Source organism: Melopsittacus undulatus, chromosome 12 (assembly GCF_012275295.1).
Source record: "Melopsittacus undulatus isolate bMelUnd1 chromosome 12, bMelUnd1.mat.Z, whole genome shotgun sequence".
Taxonomy (NCBI): domain Eukaryota; kingdom Metazoa; phylum Chordata; class Aves; order Psittaciformes; family Psittaculidae; genus Melopsittacus; species Melopsittacus undulatus.
The window spans coordinates 1,512,431-1,531,720 of NC_047538.1; the positions used below are offsets into that span (position 1 = coordinate 1,512,431).

Genomic DNA, 19,290 nt, shown 5'->3' on the forward strand with positions numbered 1-19,290 from the left:
ACAAGGGGCTGGATGCCTGTCAGGTAAATAGTACAAGCTGCAAATTTTCACAGGAGATTTAACACTAAATTTAGTCAGCTCTATATATAAAGAGAACATTGACCTGGTGGTAGCCCTTGTCCTTGACAGTGGCTGGCCTGAGAGGTAGTTAAGGATCCGTAGAGGAACGCTGCTCAAGTCTCCCTTAAGCTCCAAACAGCTACATTCTGCCATGGCAACCCTGACATCCTTCATGTCAAGGACTTCAGCAGCTTCTGCTGGCATGGAAGCTTATAGCTGTGTCCTCCCTAGTTCACCTCAAGGTGGGGAACACTCATACAGGACAGGGAAAGGCTTATGGAGAAGAGGCTTAGAGGCCTAAGCTTCTTGTGTCTCAGCCTAGAGCCAATGAGAAACTCTTGGACTTTTGAAATTAAAAAATAAAGCAATTTTGAACTCCTACAGTGAGACAGAAGCTGTGGCTTTGCACATTGCTGATAACTGCCCACAGAGCAGGCTGTCTAATTTAAGCTCTTTGAGATATCTAGAGGAAGGCTATAAAAATCCACAGGGGAGTCTGCATTTTATTTCTGTTCCCTCAAACACTTGAGTTTTGAAAGCAGCTTCAGCTATGCCAGTGCTCCCACTGGACAGCCCACTCCTCATCAATATTCCTGACATTTTGTGCTATCAATAACTTTACTTTTAAATACATACTTAGCCCAATCCAAGTGTTATTTTTTGTAAGAGATGTGGACATTCTTCACCACTTCCATCACTACATACTCCATGGTCACAACATTACTGCTGTTACTTATAAATATTGAAAGCAAATCACTTTAATCTAGCCTCTCACGTTTTGGTCTTAAATACAGAAATCCCACTGGTAAACACAATCTCAGCACAATCTCCACCAGTTTAGGACAGACCAAGGCTTAGTGTGTATTGACCTGAGGGCACTGCAGGCCTGCGGGGAGGCAGCAGGTGGCACAATTCACTCTGAGACTGCACCAGGGTTCTCCGGCATCTGATTCCTGGTGAGGAGCTGCCTCCTGGCCTCTGAGCTGGTACCCAGACCGTATGCAGGCATTGAGGCTCACTGCACAGCGTGCCAAAGTCCGAGTGCCAGCCGAGAGCTGCTGGCCAAGCATGTCCTGGGCTGCACCCCCACAGCGTGAGCAGCAGCTCAGGGAGGGGATCCTGCCCCTCTGCTGTGCTCTGGGGAGACCCCCCCTGCAGCCCTGATCCAGCTCTGGGGCAGCAGCACCAGAGGGACCTGGAGCTGTTGGAGCGAGGCCAGAGGAGGCCATGGAGCTGCTGCGAGGGCTGGAGCAGCTCTGCTCTGGAGCCAGGCTGAGAGAGCTGGGCTGGGGCAGCCTGGACAAGAGAAGGCTCCTGAAGAGGAGACCTGAGAGCAGCTCCAGTGCCTAAAGGGGCTGCAGGAAAGCTGGAGAGGGGCTTGGGACAAGGGCCTGTAGGGACAGGCCAAGGGGAATGGCTTGAACCTGCCCGAGGGGAGACCGAGATGAGCTCTTAGGCAGAAGCTGTTCCCTGTGAGGGTGCTGAGGCGCTGGCACAGGGTGCCCAGAGAAGCTGTGGCTGCCCCATCCCTGGCAGTGTTCAAGGCCAGGTTGGACACAGGGGCTTGGAGCAGCTGCTCCAGTGGAAGGGGTCCCTGCCTGTGGCAGGGGTTGGAACTGGATGAGCTGTAAGGTTCCTTCCAACCCAAACCAGTCTGGGATTCTATGATCTGGTGTAGTCACCTCTTCTCAGTTTAAGGTACCCCCTCCTTCTTATTGGGAAGGAATGTCTACATGATCCTTAAACCAGTTCAATATATCTGTTCAGAGGACGTATCTTTTCCAAACGTTTCAAGATCCCCAGAGATGAAAGTGCCACTGTTACTATTCTTTATTTCTACTAGATTACAAATGAGGTCAAAGCAGGGTTGGCAGTAAACTGTGCTTGATTTCATGCAGTCAACAGAAAAAGCAGACCTTGGCCCATGTAGTTATTGCTTGGTACATGCCTGATAGACAAGGCAGCAAGAGGTCTTGCTCCCCCTTATGAATAATCCTTGTTTTCTGGAAATAGTCTATGCACTTACTTAGAGAGTACATGGATGACAGAAAACATTGATGCAAATCAGCCCCGAATGACCTGCACTGTTTTAAGATGAACAAATTGCACTGCCACACAAATCTATGTGGTTTACACACTGGTCACCTTCACCTTTCATACACCATGATGTGATTTCTGAAGACTGTATCCGAGAAAATCGCTTTTCAGGTGGAAACCAGCCCTTTGTCAGTGATTACACAGAGGCAAGGTGATTTGCCTGCAGCAGGACGGATGGAGAAAACTCATAACAGGGATTTTGATCCTTATTTCCATATTTTAAACCCTTGACTAACCTTTCCAAGACCAGGTTGGATGAAGCCTCGGGTGATACGGTTTAATGTGAGGTGTCCCTGCCCATGGCAAGGGGGTTGGAACTGGATGATCTTAAGGTCCTTTCCAACCCTAACTATTCTATGATTCTCCCTACAAAATGCAAGTGTAGCCCAAACTGTCCTGCCTGGCTGCCCAGACAGTGCTGTCAGCCCAGTGTTAGGCAGGTTATTGGTCTGTACCTGTGTCCCTGATTCATGACTCTCTAGCTGGTCACTTCACAGAAACAGCTTTTTATTTTCTACTTATAGGGACTATTTGCAAAGCCACCTCAGTCAGCAGCACAGAAATCCCATGAGCATCAAACTGGTACAAGGAAAAATATGTCCCAATTAATATTAAATGTGAAATGTGCTATTCCCCCTCCCCTTCTTTCCCCCTTTTTTGTTTGCAGAGCTGCTAACAAGAAAAATCAAAATGGCATTTTCCAGTGCACTGATGACAGATTGAAGGTGTTAAAGTTTAAATGTGAACACAAACAAAGCACTCTCGTGCCCCCAAATACTAACCCTGTTAATGGAAAAATGTCAAAAATGCCTGTGAGGTTTCAGATGGCCTTTTCAGAAACCAAACACTGGCACCAACCCCCTGAAATAATGGCCCAGCTTGTTACCAAGCTGGAATAAACCTCATGTTCTTCTGAGGTGAATGTAGTTTTGGCTGATGGTGTTAGTTCCACAGTCTTAGAGACAAGTCATCTGCTTCCGCCTGGAGCTATGACAGCAGGCGCAGAGGCAGGGGGAATTTATTCACAGTGCTCTAATTTTGTTCACATTTCTTAGAATAAAAAGTGTATTTAGCTTCAGAGAGTGAGAAATAGCAGCTTTTAAACCCTGTCTCGCCCAGAGCTGAGTGCTGTGCAATAGAAACTGTGCAACTTGCCAGCTTGAGAGTTAAAATAATGTTTTCCTTTCCTTAAAACACAGAGTCACAGCAAAGTCCCAAAGGCCTATTTTATGGAGTCCCACCACTTCTAATTATTGTCTTCCCCTTCAAATTCTGCAACAGTAATTTCCTTATTTTCACATATTTGATAGAGTCCCTGTATCAAAAGCACAACAGACTGCCTATATAAAATAAAGAGACATACAGATTTACTGTAGTATCAGCCACTGTATGACTAAGTTGAAATACTTAAGCAAAAATTTACTGTGAAACTAGAATTTAGCATCATAAGTCTTTAAACTCTGCTGGAAATGGCATCATCTATATATAACACAGCAGGGACTTAAATTATATTTCCAGGGGGAAATTAGGAATTCTGCAGCATGAGGTGCATTACATATGGTCCTAAGTAAACTGAAAACAATGGAAAGATTTCCAACTGTTGTAAACACTTGGGTCAGGCTGTCCTCAGAACTGCAGCTCTTGGGACTACAAATAATTCTATTTCTAGACTGTGATGATTCACAAGAAATCCCCCTTTTCTTGTGTTCAATTGTACACTTGCACTTCAAAGTCCTGAGGACATTTTTCACCCTCCCCTCTTTCTTTATAGATTAAATCACACACTGTGCAATTAACCAGCCTCAACCTTTAAACAAAGAACAGTCATGATTACATTATGGTGGCCTGCACAGAACCACCAACTGTTTCTCCTTTGGTTTCAGAGAAAAAGCTGGATACTCTCTTTGCCCTCTTATTCTCCCAGAATCTTGGGACTTTCCAGAAACAACCACAAGATATTGTAACAAAAGATACTCACTGCAATTCATCTGTGTGTATGGAGGAAAGCACATGGTGGCATTGATGTAGACAAGGGTGGGTCTACAAGCAAGTCACTGGTGTGAGTAAAGTATTGGGAATGCAGCAAATTTAAGCAGCGAAACAAATAAGCTTCTGTTTTAAAGAAAAAATCCTGCAAGTCTCCAGCTCCTAAAACCAGGGATCAATTTTCTGCTTGTTGCACACCAGCTGCAGTGCATGAAGCTTGACTCTTGGTGGGTTTGCAGCTTGTGCCACATGCTGCAGTCAGACAATTCCTTTGCACCAAACTAGTTAACACTGCAGTTGCAGCAGTGGGATGTCTTTGATCACTGCAAATAGTAATAGCACTTAAACTCCCAGCTTGTAACACAACACAGCACTATCAACTTCAGCACTAGCTTTTCTTCTCCAAAAACTTTCAGGTGACATTCTTGCCCCTCTAAAGTCAGAGGCAAAAGTCTTATTTATCCAAATGCATTAGACATGCAAAAAGATCCTAAATTTGCCATTATTTCCCTTTCAGCTTCGCCTTTCAGTTCTGGGTGCAGCAGCACAAGAGGGACATGGAGCTGCTGGAGCGAGTCCATAGGAGGCCATGAAGATGCTGCGAGGGCTGGAGCAGCTCTGCTCTGGAGCCAGGCTGAGAGAGCTGGGCTGGGGCAGCCTGGACAAGAGAAGGCTCCTGAAGGGGACACCTGAGAGCAGCTCCAGTGCCTAAAGGGGCTGCAGGAAAGCTGGAGAGGGGCTTTGGATAACAGCCTGTAGGGACAGGCCAAGGGGAATGGCTTGAACCTGCCAGAACAGGGGAGACTGAGATGAGCTCTTAGGCAGAAGCTGTTCCCTGTGAGGGTGCTGAGGTGCTGGCACAGGGTGCCCAGAGAAGCTGTGGCTGCCCCATCCCTGGCAGTGTTCAAGGCCAGGTTGGACACAGGGGCTTGGAGCAGCTGCTCCAGTGGAAGGGGTCCCTGCCCGTGGCAGGGATTGGAACTGGATGAGCTTTAAGGTCTCTTCAACACAAACCAGTTTGGGATTCTATGATTCACAGACAGGGCAATACTGATCAATTCACTTTGTACCAAAGCTTTGCCATCATGAGTTTGATTTCAGAGGCAATTGCCTTCAGGTTTTACAGCAAAGTGCAAAATACGTGTCTGAAGATATTCAGCTTCTCCATGGTACAAGATGTCATGCAGGAAACAAATTTCAAGAACGCATAACTTTAAAACATAACCTTTTATCAAGACTGTTGATGCTACACATCTAACCTCAGACAATTGGTCGCTCAGCTTAAACCCAGGACAGGCTGTGGCCACCTACACATGGAAACCGTATCACATCATCAGCAACATGTGTTGGTGTTACAATAGAGGCAGAATACAAATCCCCTTCAAGTCTCCTCTTACTAAACTAAGAGATCAATTCCCTAATTCAGCTAGGAATGGTAATCAAAGCAGACTGGAATAGTCACATTCCAGCCAGCAGATAAACAAAACTCTATTGTTTTTCCTAAAATAAACATCATGTGAATGCTCTACTTGCCAAGAAAATGAAGATAATTAGGAAAGGGAATCGCCATCTTTTGTATCTTGATCTATTGATTAGCATGTTTTGCCTTAGCATAAAAGTGTGCTAAGAAGTGACAATTACATGTGTTTGGGGGCTTTTAAGAGACAAACTTTTCATCTTTGCCAGTTCAAAAGCCTCACACAGACCTAAGGGGTTCTACCTAAACTACATGTTGTTATATGTTATATGTTGTATTCATACTTACAGGGATCAGGTGTATTTCAGCCAATGTTTAAATAATATTATAGAATCATAGAATAGTTAGGGTTGGAAAGGACCTTAAAATCATCCAGTTCCAACCCCCCTGCCATGGGCAGGGACATCTCACACTAAACCATATCACCCAAGGCTATGTCCAACCTGGCCTTGAACACTGCCAGGGATGGAGTATTCACTACCTCCCTGGGCAACCCATTCCAGTGCCTCAGCACCCTAACAGTAAAGAATTTCTTCCTTATATCCAGTCTAAACCCCTTACCCCTTGTCCTATCACTACAGTCCCCCATGAAGAGTCCATCACCAGCATCCTTGTAGGCCCCCTTCAGATACTGGAAGGCTGCTCTGAGGTCTCCACGCAGCCTTCTCTTCTCCAGGCTGAACAGCCCCAACTTTCTCAGCCTGTCTTCATACAGGAGGTGCTCCAGTCCCCTGCTCATCCTCGTGGCCTCCTCTGGACTTGTTCCAACAGCTCTATGTCCTTTTTATGTTGAGGACACCAGAACCGCACACAATACTCCAGGTGAGGTCTCACAAGAGCAGAGGGGCAGGATCACCTCCTTGGACCCACTGATCATGCTTCTTCTGATGCAGCCCAGGATACAGTTGCTTTCTGGGCTGCGAGCACACACTGAAGCTGGCTCATGTTCATTTTCTCATTGACCAACACCCCCAAGTCCTTCTCTGCAGGGAGTGCCTCACCTATCAAATTGATTTCTCTCCAATTTAGAGACAAGGATGTCATGTGGGACAGTGTCGAACGCTTTGCACAAGTCCAGGTAGATGCCACCAACTGCTCCAACCCTGTCCATCATTTCTGTAGCCCCATCATAGAAGGCCACCAAATTGGTCAGGCAGGATTTCCCCCTAGTGAAGCCATGTTGGCTGTCACCAAGCACCTTGGTGTTTTTCATGTGCCCTAGCATGCCTTCCAAGAGAATCTGCTCCCAGGTTTTGCCAGGCACAGAGGTGAGACTGACTGGTCTGTAATTCCCCGGGTCATCCATTTTCCCCTTCTTGAAAATGGGGGTTTTATTTCCCTTTTTCCAATCATCAGGAACTTCACCTGACTGCCATGATTTTTCAAATATGATGGCCAATGGCTTTGCAGCTTCATTCGCCAGCTCCTTCAGGACCCGCGGATGGATTTCATCAGGTCCCTTGGACTTGTGCACGTTCAGGTTCTTAAGATGGTCTCGAACCAGATCCTCATGTACAGTGGGCCCAAGGTCTAAGTTTTCACAGACCCTGCGTCCGCCCTCCAAGACTTGGGTGCTGCGGTCAGAGCATTTGCCAGTGAAGACCGAAGCAAAGAAGCCATTCAGAACCTCAGCCTTCTCCAAATCCTGTGTAGCCAGTCCCAAAAGCTTCCAGAGGGGGCCTACATTGTCCCTAGTCTGTTTTTTAGCTGCTACATACCTATAAAATCCCTTCCTATTATCTTTCACATTCCTAGCCAGGTTTAGCTCTAACTGGGCCTTAGCTTTCCTAACCTGGTCCCTAACTTCCCAGACAACATCCCTGTATTCATCCCAGGCTGCCTGTCCTTGCCTCCACCTTTCATAAGCCTCTTTTTTCCCCTCTAAGTTTCCTCAGCAGCTCCTTATCCATCAAAGGGGGTCTCCTGGCCCTCCTGCTGCACTTCCTTTTAGTTGGGATGCAACACTCCTGAGCTTGTAGCAGGTGATCCTTGATTGCTCTGCTCTGGAGCCAGGCTGAGAGAGCTGGGCTGGGGCAGCCTGGACAAGAGAAGGCTCCTGAAGGGGAGACCTGAGAGCAGCTCCAGTGCCTAAAGGGGCTGCAGGAAACCTGGAGAGGGGCTTGGGACAAGGGCTCAATTGGAGGGAAGGAAGGAGTAAGATGGAGATATCTGAATTTGCCACACACCTAATTTTACCCATCAGAGCAAATGTGTTTGCCTGAGCAAGGCAGACAAGACAACTGAAATCACTGCTTCACTGAATGAAGTGCAGGGAAACTGTTACAACTGCTAAATCTAGGGCACATTTACTACAAACTTGCTTAAAATAAAACCAATTTGCCTCAATATCTGAGAGCTATAGTCCATATCAAAATCAGGGACACTTGAAAAAAGATGTTTTTTTTATTGGGGTTTTGCTGGTTGTTTGTCTTCCCCTATTCATCAACCTAATCAGATTCTTATACATGCTTAGCTCTCTTGTAACACCTTGGGTATAATACAGAACAAAGAGCAGCTCCAAAAAAATGCTAAAATATAGCAGAGACCAATATTTCTGCACTTAGGAAGGCAGGATATGCTTGAATTGTAATTTAATATGAATGCCAAGTCATCCTTAAGTCTACATGAAAAAGAAGGCACAGGCTTTAGTTAAGCAGTCAGAACATTGCTTATGGATGCAGTAATCACAACCTGCTGCTGTTACAGCTAATAAAAGCAAGAAAAGCAATTAGAGGTTTACTTGGGTTATCATAACTGAAGACTTTATGGACAAAGCCTAGAAAAAGCAAAGTACTAATCATATTTATTTATTAGGATATAATAAAGACTCATTTCCCCATGAAAATACCTTGCTGCCCATTGGTGTGATGAAAATCCTCCTGTAAACCTGAGCATTAACTGCTTGCTCTTTTTTACTTTGCTGATTGCATTGAAAGGGAAGGTGTTTGGAGCAGGGACAGTTTATCGCTTTGTTTTAACACAGCCTTGGATACTGATAATAATTCAGCAGCTGGGTTACTGCTGTCCTGTATTTTACAGATGTGCTTTTTCTGGCAACTTCCATGACTGCATAGCTCACAAATCACCTGTTTCCCCTCCTACTCCTGCTTTTGTCACAATTCTTTGTATGACTCTTACTCTGCTTTTAACTTGGGCACAGTGCAGACATAGGAGATCCTGAGTTTTGACTGGAATGGGGAGACAGAACTCCTGTAGCCTCCTAAAGTGAAGTGTTAGAGAGGAAGGACAACCTCAAGTGATGATTCCTTTTGAGTGAATCACTGGCAATCATTCCACTGAGTCACCCGAGAGGGGGTGGGGGGGTGGGAACCTTAAGAATTCCTGCTGAGCATATTTTCCCCTTTCATTTTAGAGAAACATATAATGTTTGCTCGGATGTACTCAGCCAAATGGCTTATGAATTGGGAATCTCCCAAGCTTTTTTATTTAAAGAACTCTTGCTACTTTTTTCCAGTAAGTCAGCATTACTGCAGTAAACATTGAGCCTTTCATAACCTTCCTGAGTGTGAGCCCTTCTCAAAGTCACTCTGCAATCAAACACATTGGGATTTCATAATAGTAATTTGCCATACTCAGAAATACACTTAATCGTGCTGGTGTCACTGGTATCATGTGAACATCACTCAGTATGCTGTGCCCTTCAGATGAAAGCCAGTGGTAGAGAGAAAGGACAAAAAAAGGAAGAGTAAGAGAACATTAACTCTTTCAAGTCAAGTACAGCCTCAGTCTGAAGGAGGAAGCTGCACAGCTGCTGTCTATGGTGTTCAAACATCAGGAATATTGACTAGGCGATAAAGTCCACCTGAAATCTCTGATACATCTCCTGTTGTCCCTTATTCTCTGGAGTGAGGCATCTACTAATTTCCAAAGCCACAAGAAATCCATCATCCCCAATGCCCACAGGCTGTTAGCAGATCTTGACTAGTTGGCCAGGTTTAAAAGATTCACTTGCACCCTTTTCTGCCTTTTTGCAAATGATTTTATGAGGAGTTTCTTAAGCTTTTCTTGTAAAAGGTCTTAGAGATCTGGAATTCACAAGAAGAGCTTTAATGAAAGCACCAGTGGGCAACATCCTTTAAAAGTGGTTCTCACCCCCACACTCACACTGCTGAGCGCTCTAAAAACCTTATCCTACCAAGTCACACCCCCAGTAAAGCCTTTAGTCATTTCTATGGTTGTTTCAATGAATCAGGGAAAAAAGAATCACCATTTAGCTGAGATTGACCAAACTACCTTGAATTATAGGAACTTGAGTGGATTTTTGCTGTGGCGAGTGTTACTGATGATATGATTGCTCTTAAAGATTATCCATGATAATAAGTCCAGTAAATCCAGTAAATAGAGAGAAAAATATTAGTTTGGTCAATTCCACACATTCTAGCAATAAGCATAATCTACAGGCTTAATACTGCGGGGTTGTTCCAGCTATGAATTAGGTGCATTGTGTCTCATGAGGATGTGTCTTGGAGGATAAAGCTTTAACCTTTGCAGCTGTTCAAGGTATTTATGAACTGCATGGGAAAGAAAAGGAAGAGGAAAAAGAACTCACTAAATCAACTAAATCCAAAGCTGTAATATTGGAAATGGCTCTAATGTCTTAGGTTATATTTTAAATGCTTTTCCCAACAGAACTCATATTATACAAGAGATCAGGTCTTCAGGTAAAGAGGCAATGCTAAATTTCAGGTTCAGGATTTTCAAACATACTGACATTATTTGGATACCTCCAAGTTTTAGCATTTTCAAGGCAGCAGGAGCTCAGCACTTTAAGGTCAAATTCCTCAGGATATCTCAAGCTGCACACTCAGAATCAGTATTTTAAGTCACTTGGTTGTTTCAAGAATTCATTTCATAAATTGTCTGAGAAATCCACAGTGATATTTAGCTTTGGGAGGACTTCACTGTGAGTCCACAATGTAAAATAATCAAACTAATGTAATATCCTAGTTTTGACACCCAGTATGGATGTCTCTCCCAGTAATGCTTTTTGTCTCATTCAACCCTCTCCAGTTTTTTATCAGGAAAGTCTAATTTTCTAAGTGACTCCAAAACAAAAGAAACAATAACATTCTTGTAAGCTAATGCATGCACCCCTATAATAGCTTCATATCCCATTGAGGTGTGTGTTCTTCATGACCTGACTTACCTACAGAATCAAGAATTTGGTCTGTGGAATCTTCAGGCTGTCCTGTTCTCCATCCTCTTATAAAGGAACACATGTGGTGGGAGGTCCTGAGATGGCACAAAGCAGGAAACCTCACAGAGCTTTGTGTGCAGTCACTTCAGCAACGCACTTCAAATACTGCACCCCCACTACTGGGGAAGTGAACAGTAATTCGGGGTGGGGGTGGGGGGGTTTGCCTGCAAAGCAGTGTCAAATTTGCTTAAAATAACAGGGAAGATTTGCATGCTGTGGAATATATTAGTCAATCTGTTCAAATATAACTAACCATTGGTTTCCATTTCTGCTGGCTGTTAAACATAAGCTATTATGTTTTATTATAAACCTAACTCTTGAATGACTTGGGTACTTTAATAGTAAAAGTATTTTTATCATTGCTTTTGAAACTGTTGGAGGGCATAGGAGTGAGAGATATAACACAGAGAATGATACCTGGTCATATTCCATGGACAATCAGCCTGAAATGTAATGCCAGGGCCTTCTACAGGAATTATTCATAACCAGCTCCTCATGAAGGTGTTCCATTACTCCCTGGTCTCTCTTCTGGACCCAGGAAATCTGTTGTGTTGACAGTAGTCTCCTGTGGTTGTTACAGAAATGCCTTCAACTATGTTGTCCAGCTCCTTCTGATCCTGGGGTTAAATTCCTTCAAAAGACTGCCTGTCTGAGCTCGTGTCAATGTGTCTTTAGAAATGCATTAACAAGTTGCTCCATATGTATAATTAATAAGGACAAAGGAACCCTAGACTGTCAGAAAGTCTGTTCTCCATCGCAGAACATCTCTTATGCTTCTTGATTGTCTCTTTTATGGTGTTATTTCTAGAACATGATATAGTTTACCAATTATTATTCTTGGAAACCTAAATCTTACAAAAGTAAGAATAGTGTAATAAAAGTGTTTTGCCTCTCCATGAATCTTTTATGCAATGAGCTCAAAGTGTTTCAACAGAGCTTGATTAAAAATTAAGCCTCTGTACAGCTGCATCAGGCAAGTAAGTAGTATCATATCCATTTTACAGATGGTTAAACACACAATAGGAAGGTTAACTGCCTTGGCCATGGCTGCTCACTGAGTTAGCTGCAGTGTTGGGAGTGAGAACCCAGACCTGAATAAATAATCAATAAGAAAAATGAGGTTTTTCAATTTGACTAAAGCCCATTTTCTCCTAATGGCTCTTTTAACCAAGTGAGATTAAATGAGTCAACCAAAAGATTCGGTTTCAGCTGAAAGGAAATAAATTGAGACCTTTTGCTAAAGCTTTATACAAAGCTTAGGTAAAAGTCAAAGAGAAATCTGTCATTTTGAAACCACAAGTTGCTTTCTGAGATGACTTGGAAATAATCTGTGTTTTAACAGGAGAAAGTTGGGGCTGTTCAGCCTGGAGAAGAGAAGGCTGCGTGGAGACCTCAGAGCAGCCTTCCAGTATCTGAAGGGGGCCTACAGGGATGCTGGGGATGGACTATTCATTAGGGACTGTAGTGATAGGACAAGGGGTAATGGGTTGAAACTTAAACAGCAGAGGTTTAGACTGGATATAAGGAAGAAATTCTTTACTGTTAGGGTGCTGAGGTACTGGAATGGGTTGCCCAGGGAGGTAGTGAATGCTCCATCCCTGGCGGTGTTCAAGGCCAGGTTGGATGAAGCCTTGGGTGATATGTTTTAGTGTGAGATGTCCCTGCCCATGGCAGGGGCATTGGAACTAGATGATCTTGAGGTCCTTTCCAATCCTAACTATTTTATGATTCTATTCTATGAAATGGCAGGATTCTGGAGCTGCTGTGAATAAGTCAGCAGTGATGAATTCCTTTTTTTCAAAGCAACATATTGAAATATATTGAAATATATATATTGATATATATTTAAATATATCTGACATAGTTAATATTCAATCTCATACTGAATACAGAAATTCCTTCTTTCTGAAAAACAGCACTACGAGCAGCAAGCTCAGAGGAGTTCAGAGCTGCTTTTCCAATATCTACACAAACAGATCCCTAAAAGCCCTGCTTTGCAGCTGTGAGGTACACAGCAATGCCCTCAACAGCACATTCCTACCTGTGTCTTGCATGTAGTAGGACAAAAGCATGTACATATGTTTAAGCCTGAGCTCTTGTTCCTTCCTGATTTGCGGGCTTTAGAAAGCATGTTCCAGGTAAGGCAAACTCAGCTGCATGGTGCATGCTGTGCTGGCAGTGCTGAGAAAGAGATTTCTCCCTTGGTGGCTCTGGCAGAGTGAGCTGCGGACCACAAGAAAGCAGCCTCTGTTGGGTTGATGCTGTGGCTTTGGTGAAAGGGCAGAAGCAGAGAAAATGAGTGCAGCACTGTGGAAAGTGGGATTTGACTGAGAGATTAAGTCGCAATCCATCTGGTAGACACAACATCTGTTACTGTTACAGTCCTGATAGCATTTCATTTATTTTAAACCCCTATCTTAAAGCTTTAATATCTCATCCATTTAAAATCACTTCATCTGAAGGTGGCAGCAGGGGGAATCATCTAGCAAAGAACATGGAAAAAAGAGACAGACAAGTCTTACACATCACTTTGAGACAATGCTTCTTGTACTTTTCCATTTAAGACTGGATGCCCCTAATTTTCTAGCGCTGCAATAGAAGACAGACCAAAAGGTTCATTTCAGCTAACAGTAGGCAGTGCAAAACAATTTTATAACCCCAAAATTATTTCCATTAATGAAGTGAGTGCCCTCACTGACACTTTCTCCAAATGCATTTTACTTGATAACAGCCTGCAGTAGGGGGACGGGGAGAATCTTCTCTTCCATGTGATTTACATCAGGTTCTCAAAGACACAAAGAGGTAATAGGTAAATTTAAAATCTATTGTTTTCTGATGAAACCCAGTTTTGGAATCACTTCCTGTGTGACCATGGGTTTTAGAGAGAAACTGTGCTAAGCCTCTATTTCTGTGCCTGTAATACAGTGAAAGGGGTATGTAAAGTACTGCCTGTTAAAGCTTGTGTACTGCTTACAACTCACATGTGTAGTGCATACAAACTGCACGCCAGCAACACTGCAGGGATGAAAATGAGGTACACTAAGGACCCTGTATCTTAAAATCCTTTCCACTTATTCCTATTAGATCAAAGATCATCTCAAACCAAAACCAAGCAATTAGTCTAAAATTCCTATCACTGGTTGTAACATTTGGAGAAGTAATAAATTAAACCAGCATGGCAGAGATGATTATCCAACAGCTTAGACTTGGCAAAGTTATCTGGTTTTTGTTTTAATCAGATCAATCTTATGTGCAAGAAAATCCCTCCTTCATACACCATAGGAGTTAAACACCCCCATAGCTAACACATTCAGTGTGTCATCTCTCTACAACTCAGCTGAGAGCAATAGTGCTCAAGTTTGGTTCCTGTGTTCAGCAATATACAGCTCTGAAGTCTGCAGTAAGAGGAATGCTACAAAATAGGAAACATCTGACTTCTTTGCCCTCTGTATTTTAGGAGGGCTCACCAAAAAATGTCTGCCTATCTCTATGTAAGTGTACCACAAAGGAGATTCTACAAACCAGAGTGTTTTGTGAAGGATCTTAAAGCTCACCCAGTTCCAATCCTCTGCCATGCGCAGGGACACCTTCCATTAGATCAGGTTGCTCCAAGCCCCATCCAACCCCTATCCAACCTAGCCTTGAAAATGTCTAGGGATCCACAACTTCTTTGGGCAAATGACCCTGCACAAACCTGGCTGATGTAACCACTACTCCCACCCCTGTGGCCCCTCTGAGGACAAACATACATTCACACTACCTGTTCTGATAAGCCTTTATTTTCCTCAGTGCAAAAGTTACTACTGTAGTTGACTATGGTGCTCTTTGCAACCTTGTCCTTCCATTCACACCAAGATAGGTTATGATCTTACTTGATTCTGGTTGGAGGAAATGACTCACTATTTGTTCTGTAAGACTACAATGAGACACCTTGAAGCAAAAAATGGCTTTGAAGTGCCAGCTTGCTTCATAGAGCAGATGGCTGGGCTAGGCTGAGGTTAAAGATGTTAATTATAAATCCATCTTCAGACTAGGACATAGATGGACAATGATTACCAGATTGAGGGAATGTGCTTAGAATGGCAACTTCTGTGCTGCTGCCTGAGCTACAGAAGACTGTAATCAAGTTTTGGTAAGTTGGGTCAGATCCTCCTTTCAGCACAATAGCATTGAATCCAGAAAGAATCTGGAAAATCTGGAGAGCCTCTCTTTGCACAGGGTCTGCAACCTCCAAATAATGCCACCTATAAACCTAAATAAAATTAGCATTCACCTTCCAATGGAGAAACCACAGACTCAGTTACTAACGTACATAGAGATCACCCCTACAAAAGGCCCACATTGAGTTATTTTCTTTCTCTCTGTACAAAAACATAGAGAATAATCACCCACATACACACAACTGCAGTTTTCACTGTCCAGTATCTTCATTAGGTAAATGAGCATATCACAGTAGTAAAGTTAATGGAGTCCTACCAATCTTTGCAAGATAAGGACTGGATAACAATTAATTTAGTAGTGAAATCTGAATTGAAGCCAACACCCAAATGCCATATTTATATGGAATCTTTTGAAGTTCAGAGACCTGTTTTCCTATATTCAAGTGTACAGTTCATATTGTTAATAAGGGCATCTCAATGCATTTGCTGAACTGACTAAAATGACCTTAAGGGATTTATTCTGGTCATTTCCTCCTCTGACCCAAACTCACATTTGAATCCAGATCTTCAAAGGATCAAGGGAGTAATACTTCAACCCACTGTAGATTGCAAACTTAATCTACTCTTGAGCCACAGTTTCTCAATTTGAGAAAAACTGATGGCAAAAATAGGTTAGGATTGTTTGTCAAATACATTCACAGTCATTTCATTCCCTCTTAAACACCATGAAGATCAAACTTGATTTCTACTGCAAAGTCTTTCAACACTTGCCCTAATTAAAGAGCAAAATCTCCACACAGCAACAGCAAGCTATGCCTTAGAATGTCAGTTAGCTGGACTGCATCACAGTTAGGTTTTAATCAAAGGTCACAGAGCTGCTTTCCTGATCAATTCACCATTCCTTTTTGCTCATTCTTCCAGCTAAGGGGAGTTTTTAAGGTGTTGTTCAACATCTATAGCCTGGTCTTTGCTTAACTATTGGTGAGTATCATCACCAGGATAGAAACAACAGGAAGAGTCAAAATGATCTCACATACTGAAACAACTGAAGCACATCTTGCTCCCACCATTGTCTGGAAGGATGTTTTAGACTTTCTCAGTTGAGCTGATAGAAGATTTTTGTACAGCCTACCGAGTGACATCTGCCATTCCAGATTCAAATTAAAGCTTTTAAATAGGCAAATGGTGCTTTAGATGGGAGTGGTAAGCTTTAGGAATTGAACTGACATCAAATTCTGCTTGAAATACTGTACTGCTTCATACCTGGGTGCAGACTCACTGACCTTGAGACTTCACCACTGCTGACAAACTGGTGAAAAGGCAGCTCTGAGACCAAAACAATGTTGCTTTGAAGCAAACTTGTCTCTGCTGAACAACCCTGGCCCAAGCTGTTCCACTCCTCATTTGCTGCTTACCTCCCTGCAAACTTTTCACTTCCCACAAGACTAACAGTAGAAGCCTGCTCTCAAGTATTTACTCGTATGTTTTTTGACAACTCCCCAAAAAAGCACATTTGCTAAGCCAAAGTTACACAATCTCACATGGCTTCATGGAGCTCTGGGTGCAGTGTGGGAACTGATGGGAACTGGAAAGACATCATAATTCAGGCATTCTGCTTTGCAACAGAAAGTCTCCTGTTGCTCTGTCAGCTTAAAACGCAATAGGTTTTTTTTTCCCTGCTAGCACTTTACTTAGATGGATGGCTGGTCAACACAAATAAAACTGTGTTTGTCCTGGTCTGCTGGTTGGTTCTTGCTGGTGATTAATTTGTATTGCTGTACACTGCAGAAACAGTACCAAACTGGGATTCTGTTGTTCTAGATACAGTCAAGATATGAAGATACAGTAACCAAGACACAATGGAAAAGATGATGGCAAGATGAGAGTAGGAATCTGATTAGAAAACCAAATATCTTTATTACAAAACATCATCTATCCTTAGGTGATGTACCTGAGGTTCTGCCATACCTATTTTCTACACTTCTATGACAAGGTTGTTTTGCTCTATGGTTAAACAAAATAAATGTTATCTTACTAAATGTTTAACCTTGATAAATGCTTAACAAGGTTAAACATGTAGTGAGGGCTTCTGGTGGCTCATGCATATTACAGGCTGCTTGGCACTTCGAGTCCATGGCAGAACTTAACTCTCCAAGAAATTTAATTCCCTAACATGTATTTCTGGTTTCTTTTTGCACAGAGTATGCAGGGATTCAGCATTTCAGTATCACCACAAGGAATCACAAGGACTTACCTCCACAGCAGAGCATCCCAGGTGCCACCAGAGGTCAGTAAATGAGGTTCTCATTCTCTGAGAGGAATGGTCAGATTTGGAAGATATCCAAACCCCTGCTCCTTTATTTTGGGGGACACGAGCTGAACCTAGAAACACACCAACTAGCATCCCTGGAAACTAAAGCAGTTTACTCACATAGCAGGTAGGCAGCTCATACTGATCAGGAAAAGGTCCTGCATACAGTCGCTCTCATGGGTTTGAAGCCAGCACAGAGGAATCTTCACTAGGGATGAAGGACTGTCTCAAGTTCAGCATCCCCATCAGGCTTCAGCTGTTCCACTGAGGCTGTCTACAGGGGTGATAGTTACAGCAAGCTCTAGTATTGTTATACATACAACCTTCACCCTACTGCACAAGCGTGCCCACCCTATCCACACATATAGGTGACTGCACAGAATTCTTCCCTCTGCTGAAAGACAAGACTATTTCTGATCACCTCTGTGTATGCCAGGCTAAATTTTCACTGTCAGTGTACACTGGCTCACTCTCTGCTATACACCAGAGGTAGACAAGCAGTGTGCTCCTCTTTAGGACCTTCCAGAACCATCCCTTCAAGGTACTTTCCCAATGCATTTTAATGCTGTTCTAAAAACCAATCCATTAATATTCACATCTGAGTAAGACTCACAGCAGGACTGAAGCTACCCCAAAAACATGCTGGCTGATGGATGAAATGCTGGGTTTGGACAGTGCCTTCAGGTGAGCTTCATTTTAATACTCTGTGGATTAAAGGAGGTTTTATTTAAACCAAAGCACACATTTCCAAAAAGTCAGACCCCATCTCAATTACACCATGCAGATTTGCTTTACTGCACAGTTTTTGGATCCTCATACATACCAAGCTCCAGCATTTCATCAAGGAGACATATCTGCAGGCAATGTGACAGCTGCTTCCTGGCTCTTTGAGCCTGCAACATTTTATTTGGGTCATGCAGAGTATTTTTCCTCTGCTTTGAAGCAGGTAAAATGTCTGCTCTTTTCTGACAGCAAAAGATATCACCACTGAGGTAAAGCCATTTTAGAAGGAAAACTGGAAATTAAGATAAACTTTCTGCTCCACATATAGAATCACCTCCAGGCAGTGCCTCTCGAACTAGCAATGTACTGCACAAGGAGCTAAATTCAGCTCTTACACTTGGCACCACCGTAGCTTCACTAATCTAACAGGGGTTACCACAGACTGAGAAGGGAGCACTGGATCCCACCCACAGGAGCATCCTGGCATGGGAATGCTTCTCACATCCACAAAGCTGGAGATGGGATTACCTCCATGTTACTACCTTTGTGGAGCTAAACCTACAGTAATAATGCAGCCTTTAGGCCACAAATTTGCTTTCAAAGTTTGGCAGGGATCATTATGCTGATCACTGATTCTGGCAATGTCCCAACAGGAGAATGTTTTGCTCTGATGATTACATAAAACAAGAAAACTCACAGTAAGAACTAAATCCAAGTTGTGTCTCGCTAGCAATGAGAACGATGCAATATTAATAGTAGGTAACTGCTGATGCTTGTGATGAACAAATACTGCTAACTGGATGAGTTCAATACTTATAAAATATACATTACTTAATAGGGGAAAATATCATTAAAGTTTCTTATCTGGAAAAAAACATACATTGCAAAATCACTTTGGTGTGATGGAGTATCCAGAATGGCAGGTTCATAAGTAAAGCTTTACTAAGCCTTGCTCTTCAACTTGCACTGGATTATGTGGGTGTCAGCTTGGTCTGTTCCTTGCTGTTCTGAAGGGTGCTACGTTCCAAATATAATCAGTGCTTTCAGGGCTTTATGATGGGTTGAACAAAAAGCTACAAACTACAAACAAATCTAGATCTTCATTTTGAGGCACCACGGTAGGATGAACCTGCAAGTAAGAGCAGAACCCAGTCAAAATAGTAGAGTTTGAGATGTGACCTCTGCAACATTACTCAGCCTTATGAAACAAAACCAAACCCATAAGTTTGTTACCAAAGGAAGGGTAGACACTTGCTGA

General features: G+C 43.0%; 1 protein-coding gene across 2 annotated transcripts in view; it reads right to left on the reverse strand.

The window, feature by feature from the left end:
* DHRS3 (dehydrogenase/reductase 3) overlaps window positions 1–19,290 on the reverse strand; it is a 180,028-nt gene that overhangs the window by 102,758 nt on the left and 57,980 nt on the right. For both annotated transcript variants that reach the window (XM_031042445.2, XM_034068272.1), the window contains 2 exons: window positions 18,913–19,161; window positions 17,430–17,583 (listed from right to left, as the gene is read on the reverse strand). The gene's annotated coding sequence lies outside the window, so the exon portion shown is untranslated. Of the gene's footprint in view, window positions 1–17,429; window positions 17,584–18,912; window positions 19,162–19,290 lie in introns of those variants that run through there.